We start from the raw sequence: 8,633 nt of genomic DNA, 5'->3' as shown, positions 1-8,633 counted from the left end.
TACCAGGTGTCACCACAAGCAGTAAAAAAGCTAAAAAAGATGAAGACACCTATTACACACAAAACATAGTCTGGTACTTAGCTGTACCAAGGTTCAGGATTGGCCAAAAAAAAAAAAAAGAAAAAAATTAAATCTTTCAACAGTCGATGACCAATAAAAGCAAACAAAAAAAAAGCACAGGAAAATTTTTCTCTCTTCATGGAATTCTGCATATTATGCAGTATTCTTATTTGTACCTGGATGAAATAATTAATTGTTAAACATTTTTAAGACCACAATCTGCATATTCAGAAAAAACACCCCAAACAAACAGCATTCTGTTTTGACAAAAAAAGTAGTGCAACATTCAAAAAGCTAAACAAGATACCACATGCAAGAAATATTCACTGGGTAGAACAAAGCACATGAATATGTATTTTTAGAGGATCATTAAAAATTGCGTATGAAAGCAAACTGACTATCAACAGACACCAAAACCTGATTTGTATGAGCAACAGTGAATTGCCACTGTGAGGTTTTAGTGTTTCTCACAAAGCACGCATAATAATGCTCCATGGTGCATGACAGTATTTCCAAGTTTCAAACACAAGCAAAAAGAGGAGTTAAAGGAAGTAAGAAACATTTCAACTGCAGTTTAAAAAGCAGATTACTACATTTTAGTCACATGAAGATAGCAAATCTTGCTCTTTACAATATGACAGATCATGCTGGATTTGTGTGACAAACAGAGAGGAGCTGGAGACAGGAAGGTAGATCTTACCACTAAGGGTGAAAATCTCAACTGCTCTGTGACTTTTTGGCCACGGAATCAGCTATAAAAGAAAAAAAATATTTGGAGGGGAAAAAAAAAAGACTAAACAAAAAATCCAAACCCACCTAGCAATGATTTGAACCATTTCTAAAGATAACTATTTTTTCAAAATTTTCACGAAATCTTTTACTTACTGTTTCATGAAATTATTTCTTATACTACATTTTTACAAAGGTACTTCTGTACTAGCTCATCTCATGATCTGTAATTCAGTCAAGTCACATTAAAATGCTTTTTTTTTTTCCCTAGGCAAACATGCGACTCAAGATTCTGAAACCTGACCACCTCCCTGTCTCTTGGTTTGTAGCAATCTGAATCTGTTTCTTCTCACCAATGAATTTCTTTTCCCACTGACAAGAAGACGAACGATATGAAAGGCAGGACCATACAGCAAGATACTCAGACCACATACTGAGAGCACCTATGTCTAAAAGATTTTGCTGGTATGCTCACAGTTTGCTTAGATGACCCACCATTACTTCAATGCTGCAATCATCCTGAACATGAGGATAGGAGCCAGTTTTCCACCTAATCATGTAATTTATTCTTTGGTGCAATGTAAGAAAATCTCTCCAGAGAGGGATTAGCGCAATTGCAAGCCGTAACTAGATCCAAGTACAGGTCACCAGTTCTGAATTAGACTTTAGAAGCGTAAGGATGAATAACTGCAGGACTTCAAGTACATTATAATGTAAGCACAGCACACAGTTATATATCATTCATCATTTTCACTGACACCAACCCTATTCTTATGTCCCAGCACAAAGAGCCAATGTTTTGATTAATATTCAGAATTGCTAGCCAAACATTTTCATAGTAGGTATGATCCATTTTGATTTCCTAAGGTCCACAGCCTTTTTCAATGCCTGTATAGTGAAAGTGAGACAGATGACTAAATGACTGCTAATTTATCAACTTATTAACATCAACTTATCTATTTGTTTACTGTGCGACAAGAGATGAACTCTCCAGTGTTTAACATGTCTGATGGTAAAATTACAATCATATTCTCTCCCTTTAAAAAGAGCTTTTTTCATTAGAATTGTCTTTATTCAGTCTCACTGTGGTAGTTTATAAAACTGTGCAGCTGTGACAAAAGAAAGGATTATTAAATTGTCACTAACATGACTCAGTTTCAAGGCCATATTTTCATGTGATGGAGCAACTGGTAATCTCTGTGCTACCTGTCAGTACTTTCCAACTCCAACACTTGTAACAGCAAGTTAGCAAATCTGATCTATTACAAGAAAAACAGTAACATGTATATTTATATAATCAAAGTTTAAAGTATTTACAAACTAAAATCAGGGAGAAAATATCAGCGTGCATGCCACTTTAGAAGGCACATATTTGTGTATGCTGATCAACCAGCTGGTTTAAAAAAAATACAGGAACCTGTCACCACAGTTCATATTACATTTTGACCTCACATTATAGCTCTGCCATAGCTGGAGAGAGAAAGCAGACATAAACTTCTTAAATGCTAACATCAAAACCTAAAGAAAATAGTTCTACATAGTGTCACTTGTGACAACATAGAAGGGTAAGATAGGTAATAATGCGAAGCAGAAATACACTATACAAAGCAACAGTATGTTTCACACAATGGCAATTCATACACATACACAATTACAAGCTGGGTAAGATGGTTACTTCTGAGTGCACTGATTAAAACAAAACCATCCTGAAGTGACAGGGTAAACCAATTTCTTCACCAAGTTTCTCTAAGTGAATACTTGTCAAACCTGACCATTCTCCTCTTTTAATATCTAGCCCTCTGTGAAACATCTGCAAATTAAAAGCAGTGGGAGGCCAGTGCAATACCACACAACTCCACAGAAAAGGCAAAGTGGCAGCCAAGAGAGAACTCAGCACTCTCCAGCAACCACACCTGCCCCCAAAAAACTACAGTCAAATGGCTCCTGGGCCAGTAGAAGTCAAGAAGGGTTCAGATGAGGGATGATGATCAAGGAAGACCTACAGCTTAACCCGTCTGTCAGCAAGGACACCTGCTGAGTTGTGACTGAGAGGAATCCCCTGAGCTGGCCAGGCGAGCACTGCCAGAACACTCAGCCAGAAGTGCAGAGCACCCGATAAAACTGCTGGGAAGACAAAACTAACTTCAGTTAGCTAGGCTTTTGTCCCAAAGATGAATTTGCCATTCCCTACCTCTTTACTATTAATTTTTGTTTAAATTCAAACTATTTCATAAGGTGGTTTAGAACACATGTATAGACCATTTGTATTGCACAGCATTACAGCCGCTCCTATCATCGCTAGAACTTCCTTTTCCCTCATTTTTTTATGGGCATCAAAAGATTTCTAAAGAATCCTTTTGGTTAAGCTGTAGGAAATATATTTTAAAAGTCCAATTTGCTATAGAAGACTGAAAAATTAAGCTTTCAATTTAGAAGTTATATATAAATACATACATATCTATATAAATCTGTAAAATGCACAATATTTTATCACAGCTTTTGCTGTTTCCTTTAGAATCTTGAATAAAGATCATTGAGCCCAACTCCCTGAATGTTCCTATAGGTATTCCTGTAGAGAAGGGAAGTAGAAGGGTGGAAAAAATAACTCTCTACTCAGACTTTTACTTTAATTCAGTGAGGTGGGTTTTTCTTATTAAAAAACCCAACAAACAAACCACAAAAAAAAACCCCAAATACAAAACAAAATAAACCCAGAAAAAAACCCCAACCCCCAAAATAATTTAATTGGGAAACAGTCAGAGCACTTTAAACATATAATTTTTCAACTGCTTTTCAGGTAACCTGCAGTGCTTTTCACCTCCTTTCAGTGACTAAGAAATCCCCAAAAGACTAATTTCCATCTGCTAAAATCATTCTTTACAAAAAAAAAGCCTCTTCAGTATGTTTTGAGTTTGATTACTGATTGAAGAACTAAGTATTTTCCAAGGTACATCTGGAAGGAGTTTCAGCAAAGTATTTGAAAGTTTTACAAAAAAATTTTGCTTACGTGTTGTTTTCAGAAACTTCTATTTCTGTTTATCATCATATTGTATTGAGTTTCCAGCTGAATTCCCACACTTTGAGACTTTGATTATAATAAAGAAGTATCTGATTCAGCTAACCAGTTAGGACAGAAGTTGTCAAGGTACACATTGTAAGAAAATTGTCTGCTTACGGTGAACACAACGGAAACAGTTTGTTCCTGTACAGCCTTGACACGAGAACTTTGTACAGTGATTGTTCAGATACATCTCAGTTTGTGTTCTAAGGCAAGCTACACAGTATATTTTTAAAGATCAGACATGCAAACCTCAGATATTCTTGCTCTGATTAATTATATTACTCTGATCTCATGCCTAAATGCATAAAAGCATGATGTTAAGGTACACACTGACCTTGCAACTTCCTTGGAATGCGCTGGTAGCAACAGACACTCCATCTAAAATTGAGCAATGGCTATCTCACGTGCCCTTCTTGGATTTCTCAGACTTTAACATTTATATAAAATCTATATACAAATGTAGATATAAATAGATAATATTTATTTCAGTCTTACTGTGTCACTTCACAAAATAAAAACTCAATGCTTGTATGAACAAGACCAGCTAGACTGTGTCTGCCAAAGGCCCATATAGCCCTGTGTCCTGTCTTTCATGCTTGCCAAAACAGAACACTTGGGGATACCTAAACAACAGAATAAAAAAATGGGAAAATACATAATGGTAGCTCCATAAAATACAACTGAGTTTCCAACAACCTGCAGCTTGGGGACTTTCAAAACCAGAGGTGGTGATTTCTTATTTAAAAGCCTTCAGTTAATTTTATTTTAAAAACTGTCTTGTAATTAATATTTAAAATCCATCTAATATTTACAACAATCATGTGCCAAGGATTTCTGAAACTTATTACATATTTTTATTTTTCCTCAGCTTGCTGCCTGCTATTTTGATGCCTCCTTATTCTAAAAGTGTGAGAGAGAAGGCATGTTCCTTGTGGTATTTTGAGAGACCTCTATTGTATTTCTCTTTAATTATTCCTTTTCTGTTTTGAAAAGTCCTACCTCATTTACTTGCTCTTTATAAGAAAATAGTTCTGTATATTTGATCTACCTTGTTGCTGTGCTCTGGATTTTTTTTCTCCTGTACCTTTTTCTGGACGGTAGCAGATCGGACCCGTACGCAGTATTCAAGATTTTGACGTACAATAGATTTACAAGAGTGGAATGTGACTGTCATTGCTTTTCCCCTGCATGTCTTTTTTACTGTTCCTTAACAGTAGATGTAGTCTCTTGATCAATGCTGGTTTTGTGAAACCACATCTTATTCATAAGTTGTTAGTCACCTTCAGACACTATTATTTTATATGTGAATTTAGTACTGGTATTTCTGCATAACTTCACAGTTACCTACACTGAATTTCAGAAGCTATTTTACTGAGAAAGAATCCTGTCAGGATGTTCTGAAATTCTTCATAGTTGGTCCTTGTCTTAATTTTCTTAAATAATTTGGTACCTGGCCATCCCACTATTCACTGCCTTTTCAAATCCCTTATGAGTACATTTGTCAGAGTAATTCCAGCACAAATAGCAGATATTTTTATATTCACTGTGAAATTCTCTTAAGCATTACCTCTCGCTATTAACTGACCTACAGTAACCTCAAAGGCCACAACTGCATCAGTGAGCTATTAATCATACTACTAATCCAAGCATCAGGTAAAAAAAGGCTGAACTTCTGAGAGAGGAGCTAGGGAAAATCTAAGCTAGGGAAAGGAAGCATGTGTCATATTGTGCTGTGGCCACAATATACAGGTGGACTTGGGAGAACTTTCACGGTTTTGCGCTACAGCAAATATTTATCTCTGAAAATTTTGATTAAACTGGCCACCATAATATGTCTGATCATCTGTATTCATTGAGTGTGGAAACTCGCAGAACACACAGAATATGAGCAAATGTTATTTTCTGTTTCCCTTAGTGTAAAAATAAAATACTTACAGCTGTCTGGAATTGATCATCAGTGTTATTTAGACTCTAAAACATTTGGAATATGAATTAAAAAATGTTTAAGGCATGAAATATATTTTAGTAAGTAAACATGCACTATCTCTTCTGTCAATAAGAAATAAGAGAAGAAAAGGAGACTTGGAAGGAATACCATGAAGTTTGTTTCAAAACAGCTGAGCTATTTTACTCAACTGTATGTTGAAACACATAAAAAAATATAATGTTATTCTGCTGGTAAGATCACATGCTTCAACAAAACTGTGCCAGGACATTCCTTACTAAATTAGTGACTAATCAGATGTTAGGCTGGGAAGCACACCCTCACGTGTTACAACCACCCAGACATCTGCAACATTAAAAAAACACCAGACCCAACTACAACTACATGTTTGTGTGCCCCCTATAAATAATTTCCATCATGCATTTTGTAATCTAATGCTTGAATTTGGCAAACCAGATGCACTTAAAGGTACAAAACCTGACTACTATAGAAAGTACCTGTCTACTCTACATCTGCTCTTTCTCTTGACTATCACCTTTCTAAAGATTGTAAGCAAGGATGTCCTCTTCCACGTCAATAACTAGTATATATTTCCAAATACCTTGTTTCATTGATCACAAATATTTCTTGCTTCTTTTATCAAGTTCTCAAATTAATCAAAATTGCTTGCTTCTTTTTCTTTCTTATTACCCTTAGATTTCCATTATCCTTTATAAATTGCTTAGAATTTGAAAACTTGACAGAAATTAACTCATTAGGCTGTTGGGAGACCAGCACTTTTTTGTTTTGTTTTGGTTCTTTTGTTTGTTTGTTTTTTGTTTGTTTGTGCAGAACAAACCCTATTCTTCTCAAAAAAATAAAATAGCAAAAGCAGCATTTCTGCCTACAGGAAGCAGTTAATATAGACCAATTTTAAAAGACAATAAAAGCTACTTGTACTTGCAGGAGAAAAACATCTTTTTCACATGTTTAGCGTAAGCCATACCATTTGCTTTTCACGCAGTCTTTAGCGATAATATAAAAATACAGAATATGGTTAAGCTTGCTACCCATTTTTATGGAGTTTTTAATCAACCATCATTAGACTTACATTTAAGAAAAGCCATTCCAAAATGAAACAGTCCAATTTTCTTCTTAGTCCTAAAAGGAATCTCTCTATTTAAGGTAACACTGGGGGCTCCCTGAATGCTATAGTTTATAAATACCCTTTAAGATGACAAGTCAAATGACTTCAGGATTGCAAGTTATCTCTCACAGTTGTTCAACTGTTAAAATGGAAAGTGGTAAGAATAGAATAAAAACACCGATGGCAAAAATATTACATGTGCAATGGAACAAACACAGCACACAGGACATGACCATTTTAACATTACTCTTTTCACTTACATTTACTCTCTACCCTTTGAAAAGGTCAGCTTTTTGAATTTCTCTCCTGATGAGCAATTTGAGGTTTGTCACTCCACTGAGACTGTTTACTCATCAGAAATGCAGTCATCCTTTACTTATGATCTGTCTGGTACTTGTTGCAATGATATTCGGCTAGTTTAGGCACTAATTTGATGCAACTCACCTAATTCTATAACAAGGAACATTTTAAAATATATAAAAAAGGTGGAAAATAGCAACATTACATTTGCAAGCAGAACAAATGTCTGAGGCAGGCAAACATATCCAACAGCTCTGTGGCAAGCAGTCTGCTTCTGGACTAGGCAGTAGTTACATTTATTTTATGGTGTAAACCTACAAAGAGTTAGAAAAAGGATGTTTCAACTGTATGTGAGGTTTCTGTTCTCTTCAGCAAGGCCTGGTACCTTGGTACTCTAAAGAAAGTACTACTGCTTGTTAACCAATTCAAACTTACAACAATGTGCAGCGAAGGTCTGACTGTGTAGACACCTTACTATGTCTGCCCAAGCTCTTTGAAGTCTTTGAACTAAAAGATAGCCTTGCTAACTCAGAGAATTGACCTAGAAAACAGATGTTCTTTACAAGGAACTGACTTTTTCAAGTTTGTGCTGTATGCAAAGCCTTGGAATACAGTATCTCCACTTGAAAATAAGGAATTAAAGATTGCACTCCAATCAGTAACTTAGTGTCAGTTCTACTGTATTTATATGAAGCTGCTTCTGCATAGTCACAATTACACACTGCAAGACACATGGATTCCCACCAAAAATTAGAAAATCCCAGAATGTGGAATACTTGTCCATAAACCTTTAAGGGTTAGGGATAAGTATTCAGGGTGAGACCTGACAGAGGCAGTGACCAGTTGTTCCGTTCAAAAGGATGTGACTGAATCCAAGTCATCTCCTTTCCCAGTCTGAGCCGGTTGGGAAGGTTGTTGCCACCCTTCAAGAGGCAGTTCTTGTAACTTGAACCCAGTAGGTTCAACACGAGTTGAAGTACATGACATTACTTTTTGGCTGACATTTTGTAAGACTATGTCCAAGCCTCTTGGATCCTTCAACTGGAAGGATCTTTATTTAAGATATGAGGGGTCTTTGTCACATTCTACCTCATACACTCAATTCCAAGTTTCACTTTCTTATTGACAAAATACCTGTCAATCACATCCCTGGACAGGTTTTCCTGTAATGCTATTTAGGCTGGCAGCCAAATTAAGAGTGTACCCTTCTATACCCTGCTGCTGAAGCATTCTATTTATAATTAACAATTTGTAAATAGAACAATATAAAAAAACAAAGAAAACAAAAACAAAACCCAAAGCAAAGGATTTATGCTGAAAGTGCAGTAATATTCAGAACTGACAACAATATGTAAGTGTGCCTGCCAGTATCGACAATTTCCAGGCAGCTTTGAAAAATAAATAGGGACAGA

The 8,633-nt window shown here is 35.9% G+C and overlaps 1 protein-coding gene across 2 annotated transcripts in view; it reads right to left on the bottom strand.

Annotated features, from left to right (window-relative positions):
• Window positions 1–8,633, bottom strand: part of FAM134B (family with sequence similarity 134 member B) — a 51,791-nt gene that overhangs the window by 29,797 nt on the left and 13,361 nt on the right. Inside the window, exon 1 of one of the 2 annotated variants that reach the window (XM_008637187.2) lies at window positions 761–812. The exons of the other annotated variant lie outside the window; for it this stretch is intronic. The gene's annotated coding sequence lies outside the window, so the exon portion shown is untranslated. Of the gene's footprint in view, window positions 1–760; window positions 813–8,633 lie in introns of those variants that run through there. 2 annotated transcript variants of the gene reach the window in all.

This window comes from Corvus brachyrhynchos, unplaced genomic scaffold (genome assembly GCF_000691975.1).
Source record: "Corvus brachyrhynchos isolate BGI_N302 unplaced genomic scaffold, ASM69197v1 scaffold23, whole genome shotgun sequence".
In the NCBI taxonomy this organism is placed as follows: domain Eukaryota; kingdom Metazoa; phylum Chordata; class Aves; order Passeriformes; family Corvidae; genus Corvus; species Corvus brachyrhynchos.
This window is presented reverse-complemented; position numbering and strand designations above follow the sequence as displayed.